Source organism: Anomaloglossus baeobatrachus, chromosome 2 (genome assembly GCF_048569485.1).
Source record: "Anomaloglossus baeobatrachus isolate aAnoBae1 chromosome 2, aAnoBae1.hap1, whole genome shotgun sequence".
Lineage (NCBI taxonomy): Eukaryota > Metazoa > Chordata > Amphibia > Anura > Aromobatidae > Anomaloglossus > Anomaloglossus baeobatrachus.
In genome coordinates, this window is record NC_134354.1 from 129,165,859 (window position 1) to 129,184,428 (window position 18,570).

The 18,570-nt window shown below is 43.3% G+C and overlaps 1 long non-coding RNA gene across 2 annotated transcripts in view; it reads right to left on the reverse strand.

Moving 5' to 3' along the window:
- The window catches only part of LOC142285332 (uncharacterized), a 232,914-nt gene that overhangs the window by 99,740 nt on the left and 114,604 nt on the right, over positions 1-18,570 (reverse strand). The window lies entirely within an intron of this gene.

Here is an 18,570-nt window from a genome sequence, read left to right on the forward strand (position 1 = left end):
CATCAAAGCAAGCGACATGACATATGACGTAAGTAACATTATATTTCGTGAAGGAGTTAATAAAGTGGAGATGGTGAAACTGACAGAAAGGGCATATGGAAGTGCACTCACTTATTTGGTGTCACTTATTGTATGCTTCTCACTTGATTTTACCTCCTTAATTGCACTGACCTTTGACCCCTTGATGTGTCACCTTTTTTAGTGCTTGATTTTTAACATTGTATGTGTGTATTATTATATTCCTTCTTTATATTGCATACCACCATGAGCCAAACATGAAATGTGGGGGCTGTGAAAGGGGAACATTGGTGCTAATTGTGGAGCATATTATGGGGCAATTAGGGGTGATTGATACAGGGACATAAAATAGCAGGGGACAATGTGGTGGGGAGTACCTTATGCAGAGAGTCAGTGTGGGGGGCTATAATGGAGAGAGGCAGTGTAGGGGAGTCTATGGAGTGGGGAAGTGTAGGGGGCTATTTTGGATCTTATACATAGGGGTAGTGTGTGGGGGCAATATTATAGAGAGGGGTAGTGTGTGTGTGTGTGTGTGTGTGTGTGTGTGTGTGTGTGTGTGTGTGTGTGTTGATATTATGGAAAGGGACAGAGTGTGTGGGGATATTATTTTGAAGAGTAGGTTTTTTGTGCAGGAACTACAGTGAGAGTCAATTATTTTTTCAGGGGAGCAGCATGGGAGAGATTTTTAAGTAGGAGGCAGTATAATGTTACTTTTATTTTTAAGGGCATCATGTAAGGATGTGCTGCTGAAGACCAAAGAAGTTAAAGTAGCAGAGTACCCGGGGGATCCAGAGTATCAACCGTAGTAAATAGCTGAATCCAGGCAAAACAAAAGGTGCAAGTATTAGACCTAAAACATAACTTTTATTTCGAGTGCAGCTAAAAAGCGAGCCTAAGCTCACTGAGGGTAAGTAAAATCAAAAAACTAGTAGCAATGGTTGCTATCATACTAAAAATAGGGCCAAAACAGAGCCCCAGTCGTCTCACCACTGGTAATGTAGTGTGGCAATACTAGCCTCAAATCTCATTTGAGGATGCCACCCAAAAACAACGGGCTGCCAGGGTGTAGAATGACTATGGACCAAGAGACATTTCTTTCCACTCCTATAGCCGGCGGAGTCACCAACTTAAAGAAAATGTGTCCAAAGTGTACATAATTATAATAGACACACGGGTATCGAGATTAAATCCCAAAAGGGAACGATCTTACCCAGACTTGCAGAGATGAAGAAAGGGCAACTTTAGATGGACATGTCTTCTAGATCCCTCTCTGAGATGGATTTATCCATTCTAAACAAGGGTCTGTCTTTTGTGCCGACAACCGATTTTGATGAGTTTGAGGCAATTAAGGATTTGCATCTTTTTGCAAGACGCCTCAAATTGAAAAAATGTTTTGGTAGACAAACGGAAAAAACTTCGGCTGAGCTGGGAATTCCAGGAGAACTCCTTGAGGATGTGAAATTGCTTTTCCACCTTGGGGATATGAACCCAAATGATTTCGGGGAAGGCCCTTTCACAAATTTGAGAAATAAGAGTGTAAAGATGCCTCCTGTCATGACAGAGATTGACACGATTGATATTTTTGTCAATCTGGTAACTGAAGACGTTAGGAACAGCATGGGGGTGCGCAGAAGTCATTATAACTTGACTAAAACAGAGATGCTCAGTCTAAAAAGCCTAGAGAGGGACTCCAGTATCACCATAAAACCCTTGGACAAAGGGGGGAATGTGGTGATACTGGACTCCTGTGACTATAAAGAAATTTGTTTGAAGATCCTTAGTAATAAATCATGTTATGCCAAGTTGGACTCCAATCCGCTTCCGAGGTACAAGGAAGAACTTAAGACCTTATTGGGGGAGGCTTTGGAGTCTAACGTCATTGACAAAAATGAATTTGAGTATCTCCTATCTATTTTTCTTGTTGTGGCGACCTTCTACATTCTACCCAAAGTGCATAAGGGTTTAAATCCCTTGAAAGGTCGACCCATTGTCTCAAGCATAGGTGGTTTAAAGGAAAGACAGTGTCTATGTGGATAAAATTCTGCGACCCTTCGTGCTGTCCCTCAATTTTTACCTCAGAGATACTACGGATTTCTTGCGTCGAATAGAAGATATCTTTCTGGAGGAAGATATGCTCCTATGCAGCATCGATGTAGAGGCGTTGTATTCGTCTATTCCGCACTCAGCAACAATGGGAGCTGTCAAACAGTTTTTGGAGTCAAGAGGAAGTCAGTTCTGCCAACATAACGACTTTGTCATCAAAGCACTTGAATTTTGCCTGACCAGAAATGTTTTTACATTTGGGGGGGAAGTTCTTTCACCAGCTCAGGGGGACCGCGATGGGGAGTTGCTGTGCCCCATCGTATGCGAATCTCCTCCTGGGCTGGTGGGAGGAAACGGTGGTGTTTGGTGGCCTTCTAGATACCGAGGACGTCGTCCTATGGCTGAGGTATATCGACGACGTCTTCGTTATCTGGAAGGGTCAAGTATGTGATTTCCACCGCTTTATGGCCAAATTGAATGACAACAGGATTGGCTTGAGATTCACTAGTGAAATTGTCTTGTTACCACCACCTTTAGAAAAGCTACATCCTCGAATTCCTTGCTCAAATGGGACAGTGCCCTCCCTGGCCCCCTGAAGAGAGGAATCCCGAAGGGGCAGTTCATAAGGATGAGGCGCAACTGCTCGGAAGAAGCAGACTTTAACAAACAGGCCCTTGATCTGATGGGACGCTTGAGAGAAAGAGGCTACCCGGAGGGAATTATCCACAAGGCGTACAACTCTTTGCGCAATATGGATCGTACCACGCTTTTGAACCCCAATCAAAAGAAGGAGGAATCTGTTGACATCCTCAGATTTATTACAACTTACAACAATGAAGCGGGTAGGTGCTAGAGGTGGGGAGACAAAAGGTGCAAATAGGGTCTTACCCGATATAACTTAGAATGATGAAAAGGGAAAAAATACACTCACCTGATATGGTTGTGCAAGTCACAACTCCTTAGATCGCATGTGAGTGTCAGCGTGGTTTAAAGCAGCGGCCCCGTGAATGGCAAATATATATATACAAAGAAGGGAAAACTGGTTTTAGCCGCGCTAAAAAACCACTGGTGCAGGATTAATAAAGAAGTTTCTTTTTTATTTCAGCTGCTGAAATAAAAAAGAAACTTCTTTATTAATCCTGCACCAGTGGTTTTTTAGCGCGGCTAAAACCCGTTTTCCCTTCTTTGTATATATAACAATGAAGCGGGGGAATTTAGGGGAACCCTCTCTAAATATTGGCATGTGCTACAGATGGATCCTCTAATCGAGAAGCATCTCCTGACATATCCATCTATCACTTGTAGAAAGGCAAAATCCCTGGGGAACAGGCTTGTACATAGCCACTTCAATGAGGATGGGCCAGGGAGAATAGCAAATGCGATTAATGGCTGTTTCAAATGTTATGACTGTGTCAATTGTAAATATATTGAGGAAGGAAAGGAATTTACAAACTACAACAACAAAAAGAGCTTCTCCATAAGATCTTTGATCACCTGTAAATCTAAGGGGGTCATATATAGGGTAAAGTGTATATGTGGAAAACTCTACATTGGTAAGACTATTAGGGAGCTACGAAGACGTGTGGGCGAACACAAGAATGACATCCTCAAAAAGAACGATACGCCGGTTGCTAGACATATCAACAATTTTCATAACGGTGATTTAGAGAGCTTTAAGATTATGGGGATTGATCTCATTCGCCCTCCAATTAGAGGAGGCAACTGGGACAGAATAATACTCCAGAAAGAATGCTACTGGATTTATAGCCTCAACACCATGGCACCAATAGGCTTGAATGAGTCCCTGTCCTTCACGCCCTTCCTGTAGGAGCACCTTAGCAAACAGGGTAAGTATAGGAGGGAAAGACGACGGCCGAGTGGGGGCACCATGGGCGTGGGGCATACTAGGGTGCCGACCCCCACATGTTAGGTAAGGTCAGATTTTTCTAGGGTGAACTCTTAGCATGCACTTTAGTTTTTTAAACCCTCCCCCCCTCCATGTATGCTGCATGTCTGTGTTTACACACACCTGCTTGTGCCCTACTGGCCTGCCCTCATTAGGCATAACTTTTTTCACCCCTATGTACGCTTTTGATGGTCCATCCTGGGAATATTCTTTGTAGGATAGGACAACAACAGGATAATTGGCTCGGCCACAAACATGGCTGTGCATCCTGACATATATCCATATGCTTTTGTCCCTCTTTGCAGTGCCTCCATTGCTTTGCCCTGTATATCTTAGCCTGCAACAGTGGCAATTTCCTGCAGATTTCCCCTGTTTTTCTTCTGTAAAAAGCTGTTTTCACCATCTCCCATATAAGGGGACTACTTTAGATCGCTGGTTTTACTAACCAAAAACAATAAAGGCCTACTGTGGATGGGTCTATGCTTGATTAATATTATACATATACTGCCGGTACAGCCACGTTTACTCACCATGCTTGGGCTTTGAGCCAGCATAGACTTTATATACAATAACGCTATGCTGGTTGAACCGGAGCCTGTTTGCGTTGCGATGGCAACGCGCTCTGTGCTCTGATTTGTTAAAACCAGCAAGCGTCACTCTCCAGGATGTGACGTTACCTGGTGAGGCCACGCCCGCCCTGTTGCGACGCGGCAGCTGATGACGCGCGTTTCCAGTCCCGATGCATTCTGGGAGCGCGCGTCATCGGCCAATATGGTGCTTCTGCGCAGGCGCTGGTTTATAAAAGGAGCCCGCTCCGGATGCAGAGCGCGACACTTTTGAAAAGGTTCGGTCCTGACGCACGCATATGTGCGGTGAGTATTTTGTGAATGGGGCAGTAAGATAAGCCTGCTCCATATGCTTATCTGGGCCTAATGTGTATTTTTGCTTTGATTTATAGCATGTTTTGGGCATGATAATATGGCCACATGAGATATATATGGGCCATTTCCTGTAATCTTCACCCGGACTCCCCTGATGATTGTTCCCCATGAAACGCGTTGGGAGTGAGTGTTTCTTGAATACATGGAGTTGACCCCTCCGTGACATTATTGTGGGACTTGATGAGCTGGTGGACAGCTCCCCAAAAATAAGTCGTGATGTCCATCTAAAGTTGCCCTTTCTTCATCTCTGCAAGACCGGGTAAGATCGTTCCCTTTTGGGATTTAATCTCGATACCCGTGTGTCTATTATAATTATGTACACTTTGGACACATTTTCTTTAAGTTGGTGACTCCGCCGGCTATAGGAGTGGAAAGAAATGTGTCTTGGTCCATAGTCATTCTACACCCTGGCAGCCCGTTGTTTTTGGGTGGCATCCTCAAATGAGATTTGAGGCTAGTATTGCCACACTACATTACCAGTGGTGAGACGACTGGGGCTCTGTTTTGGCCCTATTTTTAGTATGATAGCAACCATTGCTACTAGTTTTTTGATTTTACTCACCCTCAGTGAGCTTAGGCTCGCTTTTTAGCTGCACTCGAAATAAAAGTTATGTTTTAGGTCTGATACTTGCACCTTTTGTTTTGCCTGGATTCAGCTATTTACTACTGAAGACCAAAGAAGAGGTACTTCTGCACAGACGCTATGGGAGTGAAATTTCATCATGGCGTCTGTGCTACATAGAGCCAGAAGGGATGAGATCAACTTCAATCAGAGAAGATGCTGTCTATAAGGTACCTGGATGATTTGTGAAAAGTAACTACATCTCATCATTACTGTGGTTCCTGTATGGTTCAAATTCTGATGATGGCTGGTAACAATAACTCCTAGTATCTCCACTGTTAAGGACATACTGGCATTTGCAGATTCATGTTACACAATTGTATATGAGGCTGATCTGACATTACAATTGATTACTGTACTAAGCTTGGTGCTGTATTCCTGATTTCACAGTGGTTCTGGCACTGTATTCATGTTACACGGAGGTTTTTACAAGAATTGCCGACTGTCATGGCGTCATCAGGATCTGTGGAAACTAAAGTTCTCTGATTTCGGTGATCAGCACAGGGAGACTTGGGCATCGACCCACAGATTTGTAGTTTATACGCGGACTAGCAAGAGTTAATCTTTTAGTAGTCACATGGTATGTGAGATCCAGTCATTTTTACTCCTCTTCTATATATGCTAGCTGGATGCTTCCATTAGTGCCAGCTATAGCTTGTCTTTACTGGTCTGGAGAGATAGTTTGATCCAGACTTGCTGGTGGTTGTTGTGCATCATTGTTCTGAGCAGTTCTGGTGTTAACCCTTTTTGTCTTTTTGTTGCTTCCTTACTTTTCTTCTTAGTTTCTTACTGCTTGTTCCTGTGAGTTTACAATGTGTCTGAGTTTCTGTTTTCCCTGTCTGTCTAAATCACGTTTCTATCAAAGTCCTGCCTCTTTCTTCCCTGGAGTGGAGAGGGAGGACATATTAGCTCTGGACAGGAGTATAGCCAGGCACAAGATTCAGGCATCTCCACCATTAGAGGTAACCCTAAAGACAAGGATAGCCTAGGGTCCAAAGCATGAGGAACAGTATAGGAGCCTTCTATCTCTCCCTATCCTACAGTCACATCAATTCCTGTTCTGATGGTGGTTCTGGTGCTTCAGTTATGTACTGATGGTGGTTCAGGCGCTGCAGCCATGTACTGACAGTGGTTGTGGCGTTTTTATGTGCTTTTTTTACTTCACTGGGGTTCCCTGCAGACATTCCTCATCTCACGGTCTTTACCATGGGACTTTGATGCAGGGAAGTCCGGTGACGTCACAAGATGAATCAAGTTTATGCTGGTGGATCACCAGGGTTTCCTGAAGATCTGACAGCATGAACTCAGTTCACCTTGTGTCATCACTGTTGTTCCCTACACATAGGCCATAACATTGTCTAAACAACAACAAAAAATATTTACTACAAAAAAGGTAAAAAACAATGAATTGGGGCTAAAAATTATAGTATTAAAGTGCATCTATGCCTCACTAGCAAATTGCAATTAGCTGCTATTTTGGAACATTTCACAAAGAATATTCTGTTATTGTGACTGTTACTTGGTCTTAGGCTATGTGCCCACGCTGCGGATTTACCGCGGATTTTGCCGCGGATTTGCCGCGGATTTCCCGAAAATCTGCAGCAGCGGCACTTCCAAGCCATTTCAATGGCATTTTGGAAATGCTGTGTCCATGCTGCGGATTTTTCCGCTGCGGATTTGCCGCGGATTTTGATCCGGAAAAATCTGCAGCATGTCAATTGTTTGGTGCAGATTTGGTGCGGATTTTTGGTTTTGAATGGGGAAAAAAAAAAAAAAAAAATCCGCATCAAAATCCGCGGCAAATCCGCGGGTGCGGATTTGCCGCGAAAGTCGCGGATTTTCAGGCAGAAAAATCCGCAGGTACATTCTACCGTGGACACATAGCCTTACAAGTTTTTTCATCTTCCCTGGTTTCCAGCATAGCTCTGGTCCTCTTCTCATGTGACTGAAATCCTGAGTCACTGGATCACATGGGGGTCTATGTGTAATCCGTTAGTTGCTTTAATGAAAGGCCTCATTCAGACACCCGTCTTTCCACATATGTGAAGATCTGATCAAGTTTCATCAGTGATTTTTGTCATTTCATCAGATTTTTGTCAACGTGTCATCACAGTTTCATTAAAGTTTGGTCAAAGTTTCATCAGTTTTTTTTTACTGATGAGGAAAAAAAAAAAGAGTTTCTCCACCTTCTCCTATGTGTTAGTGAAAAACAGACAGCACCAGGATGGCATCCGAGTGCTGTCTGATTTTTTTCAAAGACACAGTCTTTGGTTGTTTGATCCTATACTCAGATCACTATCGGACACGACTGTGCAATTTCGCATGGACCACTCCATCCAACAACAAAAAAAATCACGGACATGTGAACAACACCATAGATTGTTATAGGTATGAGTGCTATCTGCAAGAAAGTCACAAGAAAAACCTGACGTGTGAATGAACCCATAGTGTATAGAGTCTGAGAACAAAACTACACAATGTGCATTGTAAAAGCAGTTTCCAACTCACACTAAAGGCCCCTTTACACTCAAGGACATATCTAACGATATATCGCCGGGGTCACGAATTCCGTGACGCACATCCGGCATAGTTAGCGACGTCGTTGCGTGTGACAGCAAGGAACGAGCGTTAACGATAGAAAATACTCACGTTATCGTCCATCGTTGACACGTCATTCCTTTTTAAAAAAAATCGGTGATTGTTGAGCACGCAGGTTGTTCGTCATTCCTGAGGCAGCACACATCGCTACATGTGAAACATCGGGAACGACGAACTGCAGCTTACCTGCGGCCGCCGGCAATGCAGAAGGAAGGAGGTGGGCGGGATGTTACGTTCCGCTCATCTCCGCCCCTCCGCTTCTATTGGGCGGCCGCTTAGTGACGCCGCTGTGACGCCACACGAACCGCCCCCTTAGAAAGGAGGCAGTTCGCCGGCAACAGCGACGTCGCTAGGCAGGTAAGTACGTGTGACGGCTCCAAACGATTTTGTGCGCCACGGGCGCTAGCGATATTGCTGCGTGTAACACCCCCTTTAGACCATAGTGTGAAACGATGAGTAGGAATATCAGTTAAGTGAGGATTGAGCTGGAAACTGGAGAAGAAGGTGATCTGGAGTATTTTCACACACAAAGAGCTCGCTCACACCACCGCATTTTTTATTGGATAGCACTCAGTCCAATGATAGGTAATGGGACTGTGATGATCAATGTTTTTTTCTCATACCAATTCAGCAAGAGAAAAAAATTGCAGCATGCTGTGATTTGACCCGTAAATCAGACAAGACTCACCGATTCAAGTCTATGAGTGCGTGAAAATCATTGGGCTGCATATGGATGACATCTGAGTGCAGACCAATTTCTGCAAACTCACAGAATGGAGAAGATGGAGAAATTTTGTTTTTCATCTTATAATGTGCTTTGATTCTCTCATCCGATAAAATCGGATCACACTATGCTGACACTGATTTTTAAAATCATTTTTTTGATTGGTGTCATTAGCATAATTGACCCCATTCTCTTGTATGAAAGAATCTACAGTCATGTGACCCCGGCCTTACACTACACTACATATGCTTAGGGCAATATAGTGGCTTTGTAGAACTGAAATCCTAACCTTAAATCCCACCTAGGACAATAGCTGCCATATGTTTCTATGGTTCTCTAGGTTCTCTGGTTTCCTCCCACACTACAGAGACATACTAATAACGAATTTAGATTGTGAACCCCATTGGGGACAGTGATGGTAATGTTTGTAAAATACTGTGGAATTATTGTTGCTATATAAACAAATAAAATACATATATATTTACACAGATTTAGGGAATAAAATATTGTGTGGGACTGTTTCTTCAGTAAAATGCTTCCATTATAAGGATTTATCAGTGGTCATTTAACATAGCCATGAAGCACATTATGGATTGCTACATGTGTACAAGATCAAAATCACCTTCAGCACATGAGTGCAGAACCAGGACCACCATCAATAGATCAATACATCACTACATCAATGCAACACTACAGCCACCTTCAGTAAATGAATTCAGCACCATAACCACCGTCAGAACATGACTGCATCATCAAAACCACCATCAGTACTCAAATACTGCCCCAGAAACACCATTAGTACATGACTGCACTACCAGAACCACTGTCAGTACATGAATGCTTTGCTAGAACCACTAACTGTACACAAATGTAGCACTATAACCACTGTCACTACATGAAAGCAGTGTGATACCCAGCTACAAGTACACAAATGCAGCGCTAGGACCATCACCATTTTAATGAAGACCTGAGTACAGTGGTAATGTGCACCCACTGCCAACAGCAGCAATAGCGGCGAAATATTCAAATAAAGAAAAGGGGCAAGCTAGAGGATGCATGAGGAGGAGAAATAAACGCAAAAACATAACCCACAAAGACCCGCCCATGTTGCAGTAGTCAAAGTGCAGTGTTTTTCTGCATCTTTGATCAAATATATGTAATTAACCAAGCATTGGATTTTTCTCCAATAGATATGCCTAGATTCAGTATCTTACTGCCTGTATGGCACTGCCTTTACCTCATATAGCAAAATTCTGCTGGTTAGTCCTCTTTAAAGGGAGGTTAAGACACTGCATAACACTCACTTCCATTATAGTTAAGAACATGTATAGGACACTGTTGTAGATTTATATTTTCAGCTTTATTTCCAGCACTGCCTAAAAATGTTTCCTAAGTGCTGAGCTAACCTACTTCTTGGTAACCTCCAGCGCTCATGTGTTTTGTCAGAGATGTGGAGATGAGCTGACAATATATAACAGTAATGATAACATATACTGCACGCTCATGCCAATATCCATGATGCTGAACACAGACTTTTTCAGGCACACATAGTCCTTTACCAAGAGATTATAGCCTAATGATTATGGTGCCTGAAGCACAAGAAGATAAAATGATTTGGCCAAAACCACATAGGAGTTGGCAGTGGGAAGTAATCTGTGTAAACTTATTTCAGTGTCAGGAGTGCTGCACTTAAAACCTTTTTACTGATAGAAATATCTTCTAAAAGGAAAAGTTTATAAAAAAAGGAAAAAAGCAAAAGAGCCAGGGAGGAGCGGGGCACGATGCCAGCTATTGTTTTGTTAAGGGAATGGACAGGAAATGACAAAGATCAAGGTGAATTAGCTCCCAAGATCATAGGTAATGGTAAGAACAAATAGATCACTGCAAAAGGCAAGTGCCCTCCTGAGAGCAGTAGCCATGGTGCTGGGCTGGGAGGTTTAATGTGCTGCTGTTATATAACCTGTTTGTTGCGCACATATGCAGCTCCCAAATGATGGGAAGTGATTAGTTTTTTTTATTTTAAAGGATGACATTCATTTATCATACACTAAATCATAAAGTCTTAAAATGAACATGAATATAGACTATTAATGTCTCTTCTTGACATGGCTCATTGCATTGTAGCCCATATTATCTTAATAAATATAAGCTGACAACATCAACTTATTAATAGTTTTTTGTACAATTGATTTACTCAACTTCTGTAAGTCTCTTATAGACAGAGTGATTCTCAAACTTATCTTGGTAATCTAAAATACAATTTGCTGCTCCCTTGCACCCAAAAAAACCCCCCTGGAGTAGGATTCAGCCTGCTGACAAGCTGGAGAAAGTGTAAGATGCCACTGCCCCCAACTTTCAACTGATCACAGTCATCTGATCATGCTGTTGAAGTCACTCTCTTGCGCCACATAGGTGCGGTGAACGTTGGTACGGTAAGCGCTTCACTGGAGGTGAAGAAACCAGAGATTTATTGTAATGTACGTTATTGAGTTGGGACAGTATGGGTGGGAAAAAGTTTAAGTAGACAGCAGTATGTTAAGTTGGGATGGGGGGGGGGGGGGGGGAGTATGAGGAGACAGTATGTAATGTGGGGGATAATGTGTGATGAGACAGTATGGAGAGCGGTCGTATAATGTATGATGTTATCGAAAGTTGGGGCAGTGGGGGGATAATGTGTGGTGAGACAGCATAGAGGGAGGTGGAATAAAGAGTGAAAAGACAGTATAGGGAGCGTAGGGAGGAGGGAAGTGTGTTTGAGGTGACAGTATAAAGAGTGAGGGGAATGTGTGAGCAGACAGTATGTATGGGGAGTGGAGGGAATGTGGAGGAGAAAGTATACGGAAATGGAAATGTGTGAGGAGACTGTATGGAGAGCAGGAGAGAGAGAAATGAAATGTGCTAGGAAACAGTATGCAAACCGGGGGGCTGGATTTGTGAGGAGATTATATGGGAACCAGGAATGTGTGAGGAGCCTGCAAGAGATGTCTAAGGAGACTGTAGGGGGAGAAATGATTTTATTGAGGAGTATTCTAATCATGCTTAGTTTTAGGGGCAATGTGTCAGTATGTGCTGCAAAAGACCAGAGAAGAGGGAAGTGTGCAGATATGAGCCGTGAATGTGAAAAGCCATAATGGTATCTAGACAAGATGTGGAAGAAAAGAAGAACGATTCCAGAAAAGATGTAATCTATGAGGTACCTGGATGTGCAGTAAATGTTTATTAGTGAACTGATTTTGTCTCTTCGGTACTGTGGTTTCTGTGAAGTCAACAGTCTGATAATGACTAATAACAACTCAAGGCATCGCCTTACCATTATTAAGGATATAGTGAAGTTGTAGGTTTATGTGCAACAATTATATATTGAACTGTCCTGACACTACAATTGATTGCGGTAGTAAGCTTGGTGCTTTATTCCTGTACTGATAGTGGTTTTGGGGATGCATTCATGTACATGTGGTATGATCAGACCATGTCCCTGTACGTTTAATTGTGGAAATTATTATTATTCCAAGATATATTGATTAAAATGTTCTTTGAGGTTTTTGAGGAACAACCCATTTAAGGTCGACTATATCCAGTTGTCAGTAGTCTGCATCCTCTGTGCGTGACAAGTAGCACAATTTGTTATATTAGGACTAAAACTATCAATGCAACATTTATAGTATTTGATGAGTGATATTACACCGAACCTCGTTATCAGGGTTTCCAACTTGAATTTTTATTTTTTCTTAACAGCTTATCAAAAAATCATGGAAAGACAAAAAATATTAAGGATACATTGGAAAACCATAATAAACCATTATGATTATAAGTGATACATGTCTACAGCCCATTAAACTGATATCAAGACAATAGCTTTATTCAGTGTAAACAGTAAAAAAATTATAATTACAGTCAAAATAATCTGTATAAGTGTCTTGAATTTCCATCAAAAATCATGAAAAGTCTTAGACATTTTTACGTACAGGGCAAAAAAAATGCCTTATTTCAATGGGCTGCCTTGAAATTGCCGGATGGTTGGCTACCCTCTTGGTTGTATTTCAGTGCAGTAGATTTTTTAATCTTCTAAGTTGCTTCTTCCCCCCAAAAAAATTAGAAAGACCCAAAGGAATACATTTATTTGCCCCAAACTTACTATAATCTTTGGAACTGTCTAAGATGTCTGGATTCTATATCTTGGAAGAAATGGCTGTAGCAATAATTGTTTTTCTATAAGTTTTGCAATCATCCAACCTTAGACTCTGTGCTGATTGAATAATTCTAGCTTTTGCTGTGAGCTAATTCTTTGTGTTTGTTCTCTTGTTTGCGTTATTAATAAAGTCAGATACACATAGTGATTTCAAACAATAAAATCTCTCATTTATAAGTCAGCCTCCGCGATCTATGTGAGTGAACAAGTGAGAGACGACGTGCTGGTGGCTAAATACAATAACAGTGACTTTCAGAGACTTGACTCAAGCATCATTACCGATTGTATGTAAATATGGAAGGCCTGACAGCTTTTGGGCCAAAAGGCATGAACCGATAAGAGACCTGTTGAAATTTTTAAGAGCGTATTGTCGGATAGTGGGGATGCAAAGTACAAACACAGTCATCCTCCTGAATGCTGAACTAGGATGTAATGCAAGAGAATGGAAAATATTAAAAGCCCAAGGCAGTTATCTTTTATGCTGACTCACCCTCATTAGCTTTTCTAATAGAATCAAGAAATGTGTCTTCTGGAATTTTAAAGAGCAGAAGGACACTGACAGCAGCATATTTGCACTTAGCTGTGATCCTTGAGATTAGAAAGACAGGAAAAACTATGAACAGAAATAGTGACAATGATTCATACCAAGATTTATACTATGCCTTTATGTTACAGAAATATGTTCTGAAATTGGATATTGAGACTCCAGACACTGCTCAGTCTAGGCTCAGACTGTATACTGTGCCAATCAGAGGCATCTATTGGGTGTGTGATTCTTCTTTATATCCATTGTGGATGTGGTATAAGCACTTCTTTATGAAACGAGCTGCAATACTGAGAGTAGAGAGAGAATTGACCGAAGGAGAGAGTGATCGACTGGAGAATGATCGGAGACAGGGCGCCTAGCAGTACGACCCTGAGTTTAGGGAGAGGTAATGGGCCAGGACGGAGCCGATATCATGAGATGAAAAGAGTTTGGCTTTATTTTATGAAAAAGTGTGTATTAAAAAAGCAGCGGCAAAGCCGTGTGCAGGCTCCCCAGGACGACAACCGTTTCGCACTGTCGGGTGCTTCTACGGATCCTGGGGAGACTGCACACAGCTTTGCCGCTACTTTTTTTAATACACATTTTTTCATAAAATAAAGCCAAATTTTTTAAGCACCCTGGAGTGGAGCTGCTCATTTTTCTCTTCTTCAATTGTGAATTTGCCTTGGATACGAGTTACATTCAGAGCACACACCTCCTCAGACTTGGCGCTATACGATAGACTGGAGATGCCTTTCCACTGCCACCGGAATCCTAAAGGTAGCCTTAAGCTGTGCGAGATCTACCTTTGTTATTTGGTTCTTATGAGATGAAAACAGTGCCCTGGGTGGGAGATCATTATCATAAGCATGAGAAGGAGAGAAGTTAAGGACTGGTCATATTGGCAAACTAATCCCTTTAAGAGCGAAGAAGTGGAACCACTGGTTGAAAATACAACTTTCACTAACTGGACTGTACTACTGAGTTGGGTTGAGGTGAAGGCAGGCGAATCAATAGAAACAGATTTTATACGAGTTAAGAGAGAGTAAGTAAAGAAATTGTGTGTGGAGAAGCTAAGATACTGTGTATGATAATGCTCTGCATTGCAAAGGAAAGATTGTGAAGCTCTGCATCCGCTATCTAGTGTACATAATGCCTACCAAGTTATCGTTCAGTAAAGAGTTTGTTTTTCAATGGTGATCTCTCTCATTGAACTGTTCAACATCTGGTCCTAGCCAGCAGGAGTCATCGGCATTAAGCGGCCTGCAAGGGCATAGCGCACCCATAGCAAAAGTCCACACACCCAGCCATGACCCCATCTTCATATAATGTGTCGGGGCGTTAGAGACAAATACCTTGCCCATGGCTATGACCCTGCGCCACATTACTCCTTCATCAGAAAACTGATTGTACAGACAAAAAGCAGAAAAAGTAGAAAGAGCTGGCAGTCTTGAATGTCCACGCTAGTTGACAGAATCGGGGATTCCCAGCCAGACTCCCACGCTGGTACTTGCCAGGCCTCAAACTAACTAACACCTGCGATCCGATGAGGGCAGGCACAATGAGATCAGCATGGGCGCTCTACAATAGTGTGGACAAGTCAGACTGCCAGCACTAAAATTGATTTCCTCCCGGTAGCGGGGTTCTTGGTGCAGGCATTGGGCAGCTTCATAATGCTATTAACCTGCATATTGAACCTCCATCTGCAGGTTAATAGTGTTTCTTCACATGACAGGTTGCCCTTAAGTTACAGATTATATAAATTGGTTACATATGCAACTTTATGGCAATGTAAATAAAGAAAGATGTTTTGCAGATGTGCCTTAAATAAATCAGCTGTAATGAACCACTTTATGTGTGCAAATCAGTTCTCAACAGATAATCCTTAACACGTGTTTTTTAGCAGACTGTCAGCCATACTATGAAGGTAGTAGGTAAGGTGTTATAGAAGTGTTATAGATTAATTTGTTTTTGTTCCTTGCTGAATTTTGATATCCTTTTTATGGCATTGGCTGAAAAAACATTGGTTTACTGACGTGTTATCCCTCTTCTTGATCCTTTTAGACTGAGTTTACATGTCCTGTTATCATCCGTTAGAATGGATAGATTAGAGAACTGTTGGCAAAATTATTTCTGCCTGATCCAATTTTTTTAACCTGGGAGTCTATGGAGATTTGATCCGTTAACGGATTGCTATTTATCTTCCATTTGAAATGGATCCTGTAAGAAGAAAATGAATACTTTGCAAACGCAAAAAAATGGATGATTAAATAGCAGTCTGTTAACTGATCCGTTCTCCATAGACTCCCCATGTTAAAAAATGGATCTGGTAGACATCCGTTATTTACACCACTTTTTCCCAATGGCTCTCTGCAGGATCCATTCTAAATCGATGATTGAAGGACATGTGAACGCGGCCTTAGGCCTCCTTCACATGTCAGTGAAAAACACACATTTTTCACTGATGTGATAAAGATGCATACGTCTCTTTAGCCCCCAACACACGCTTCAATATATCTCACAATCCGTCGTTGGGGTCAAGTTGTAAGTGACGCACATCCGGCATCGTTTGTGAGGTATCTGCGTGTGACATCTACGTGCGATCAGGATTGAACGCAAACACATCGTATCTTTGTCTAGAATTGAGCGTTTTGTTGAACGAACCTAGTCAATTGTAACGTGTGACATCCCTCATACGATTTTGATGTCTGAGGCTATGTGCGCAGGTGTGCGCTCTGCACCGCAGCTTAAAAAAGGTCCGCTTCAGAGCGCAGCTGAAAAGCTGCGTTCTGAAGCGCCTCACAATGTCTGTCATTCACTAATCTCTGTCAGTCGGTCACTATCTCTGTCCCTCACTCTCTGTCCATGTCAGTCTATCCCCCTCTCTCATACTCACCGATCCCCGGCGCTGCACGCCATTCACACTGCTCCGGCGGCTTTTACTGTTTTGAAAAAGCCGGCCGCCCATTAAACAATCTCGTATTCCCTGCTTTCCCCGCCCACCGGCGCCTATGATTGGTTACAGTGAGACATGCCCCCACGCTGAGTGACTGGTGTCACACTGCACCCAATCACAGAAGCCGGTGGGCGTGTCTATATTGTGCAGTGAAAAAACGGCGTGCGGTCCCCCCAATTTTAAAACCAGCCAGATAAAGCCATAAGGCTGAAGGCTGGTATTCTCAGGATGGGGAGCTCCACATTATGGGGAGCCCCCCAGCCTAACAATATCAGTCAGCAGCCGCCCAGAATTGCTGCATACATTATATGCGACAGTTCTGGGACTGTACCCGGCTCTTCCCGATTTGCCCTGGTGCGTTGGCAAATCGGGGTAATAAGGAGTTATTGGCAGCCCATAGCTGCCAATAAGTCCTAGATTAATCATGTCAGGCGTCTATGAGACACCTTCCATGATTAATCTGTAAATTACAGTAAATAAACACACACACCCGAAAAAATCCTTTATTAGAAATAAAAAACACAAACATATACCCTGGTTAACCACTTTAATCAGCCCAAAAAAGCCCTCCATGTCCGCCGGAATCCAGGATGCTCCAGCGTCGCATCCAACGCTGCTGCATGGAGGTGCCCGGAGCTGCAGCAGACACCGCCGCTCCTGTCACCTCCACACAGCTACTGAAGACAGCAGCGCGATCAGCTGAGCTGTCAGAGGTTACCCGTTGTCACTGGATCCAGCGGTGGCCGCGGGTAACCTCAGTGACAGCTCAGCTGATCGCGCTACTCACCGCCGCTCCGGTCACCTCCACGCAGCAACTGAGGTGAGTAGCGCGATCAGCTGAGCTGTCACTGAGGTTACCCGCGGCCACCGCTGGATCCAGTGACAGCGGGTAACCTCAGTGACAGCTCAGCTGATCTCGCGGCTGTCTTCAGTAGCTGTGTGGAGGTGACAGGAGCGGCTGTGTCTGCTGCAGCTCCGGTCACCTACCAAGCAGCAGCGCTGGAAGCGACGCTGGATCATCCTGGATTCCGGCGGACATGGAGGGCTTTTTTGGGCTGATTAAAGTGGTTAACCAGGGTATATGTTTGTGTTTTTTATTTCTAATAAAGGATTTTTTCGGGTGTGTGTGTTTATTTACTGTAATTTACAGATTAATCATGGAAGGTGTCTCATAGACGCCTGACATGATTAATCTAGGCCTTATTGGCAGCTATGGGCTGCCATTAACTCCTTATTACCCCGATTTGCCAACGCACCAGGGCAAATCGGGAAGAGCCGGGTACAGTCCCAGAACTGTCGCATATAATGTATGCGGCAATTCTGGGCGGCTGCTGACTGATATTCTTAGGCTGGGGGGCTCCCCATAACGTGGAGCTCCCCATCCTGAGAATACCAGCCTTCAGCCGAATGGCTTTATCTGGCTGGTTTTAAAATTGGGGGGAACCGCACGCCGTTTTTTTAAATTATTTAATTATTTATTTCACTGCACAGTATAGACACGCCCACCGGCTTCTGTGATTGGGTGCAGTGTGACACCTGTCACTCAGCGTGGGGGCGTGTCTCTCTGCAACCAATCATAGGCGCCTGTGGGCGGGGTAAGCAGGGAATACGAGATTGTTTAATGGGCGGCCGGCTTTTTCAAAATAGTAAACGCCGCCAGAGCAGTGTGAATGCCGTGCAGCGCCGCACCGGAGATCGGGGATCGGTGAGTATATGAGAGAGGGCTGCTCAATTCAGTCACTCAGGAGTTTAGCGGTCACCGGTGAGCCCTTCACTGGTGACCGCTAATCAGGACGTGACACAGACAGAGCCGCAGTATGACAATGAAGTCGAGTGAAGTTCACCAGAGTTCATTCTGACAGTGCGGCTCTTTCTGTGTCTGCTGTCATCTGCCATTCAGCTCTGCTGCATGGCTGTCTGTGTCTGCTGTTAGAGGCCATGTAGCAGAGCTGAATGGCAGATGACATAGTAAAAACGCATCCCTACACATTACACACGCTTGGCAAGTCAATAAATAAAAAAAAAAAAAAAAAAAAAAAAAGGGTGC